Genomic DNA, 2,200 nt, shown 5'->3' with positions numbered 1-2,200 from the left:
ATAGCATTTACTCAGCATTACTTGAAACCTCTGGTTCTAATTGACACCACTACCGCTCATAACCTCTCTCTTTCTCTTTATATATATATATATATATATATATATATATATATATATATATATATATATATATATATATATATATAAAGTTTCTGGAACAGATTTCATTATAAAATATAAGGAAAGTTAATAGTTATTTTAGAAATTGGAGATCGTGTGATATGAAGTTGTTATATTCATTTGACTACACATAATGCAACTGTGTTTTTCTTACAATATTTTCAGTTTCAATGACTGTACACTATATATTTGCGAGAAGATATAGTCCATGACACCAATATAGTAAATATTTATTTCTGCAGTATTCTGTTACAGTATAAGCATATAAAACAAATTTGTGAAGGACAATCTTCTCACTTTTATTCGGTTCTTCATATTCTGGGAAACATATAAGTTTTTTTTCCGTTGGTATCGGTGTTAAATAAATTGCACAAAGGACGATATAGGAAGAATCATACTTCACAAAAAAAAAAAACCTTTGACATGTCATTTTAGATGCTAAATCCAGAAGGACCGACAATAATATATTTCCAACATCGGCATGTGATAACATATTTTCTGGAAATCCTTTATTACTATGTTCAGCAAGTGTACTCCTCTGGTACATATCGACTTAAAAAATGTTAAAGGCAAATGTGACATAAATAATCTGTGACACGTAGATGCAAATATATATGTCTATACCCATGCCCATTCGTGCATACATGTCATTGTATCTATGTATATGCACACATGGCTAAATATATGTATTCACATAAATTATATACACACAAAAACATAATATAGATATGTATAAATGTATATATGTTTACATATGTATGTATATAAGTTATATATATATATATATATATATATATATATATATATAGAGAGAGAGAGAGAGAGAGAGAGAGAGAAAAAGAGAGAGAGAGAGAAAGAGAGAGAAAGATACACATATATATATATACATATATATATATATATATATATATATATATATATATATATATATATATACATATATATATACATATATATATATATATATATATATATATATATATATATATATATATATATATATATATATATATATATATATATATATATATATATATATATATGCATATATACATACATACACACACATATATACATATATATTAGGCAGTACCCGGTGTTGCTGAAATTAATTTAAATGATACTATAGTTGAAGGAAGTAGTGATAATAGCAGTAATTATAAAAATGCTGATAATAATAATAATAATAATAATAATAATAAGTAGTAGTAGTAGTAGTAGTAGTAGTAGTAGTAGTAGTAGTAGTAGTAGTAGTAGTAGTAGTAGTAGAAGTAGTAGTAATATAGATAATAATAATAATAACAATGATGGGAATATCAATAATCTTGATTGCAGTAATAACATCAGTTGCAATTCCAGAGTCAAATCCCATTGCCCGTTATTGGGTCGCTGTTTAATTGGAAAATGCAGTTTACAGATGTACAGTTGTGACTGAAATTGGTAATTTTATATATATTGAATGTTCGATAAATATGACAAACCTATTAATAACCGTTTATCATCATTTAGACTTAGACATAAAGCTAATAGTACGTCTTTATCTAGTAAGATATGTGAACTTAAAGAAGGCTGGACTAGATTTAGCCTTTAGTAGATATGGGTGTGAACTTTGCTCTATGGAAATTTATGCATTTTTAAGTACAGAGCACCGCCACTAGTCGAACAAGTCGATCCCAGGACTTTTTCTCTGTAAACCTAGTATTTATTCTATCGGTATCTTTTGCCGAACCGCTAGGTTACGGAGACATAAACATACCAATATCAGTATCAATCTATGATGTGGGGGGGGGGACAAATACAGACACACAAACGCATACACACACACACACACACACACGCATATATGTGACGGGCTTCTTTCAGTTTCCGTCTACCAAATTCACTCACAAGGTTTGGGTCGGCCCCAAGTTAAAGTAGAAGATACTTAGACAAGGTGCCACGCAGTGGGACTGTACCCAGGACCATGCGGTTGAGAAGCAAACTTCTTACCATGCAGCCACTCCTGCGCCTATATAATTAATATACTGTATATGTATATATTTATATAACTAATTCAGTTGCATGTATATGAACACATAAC

This window comes from Octopus bimaculoides, chromosome 3 (genome assembly GCF_046866305.1).
Source record: "Octopus bimaculoides isolate indiv1 chromosome 3, ASM4686630v1, whole genome shotgun sequence".
NCBI classification, from domain to species: Eukaryota; Metazoa; Mollusca; class Cephalopoda; order Octopoda; family Octopodidae; genus Octopus; species Octopus bimaculoides.
Note: the sequence above shows the minus strand (reverse complement) of the source record.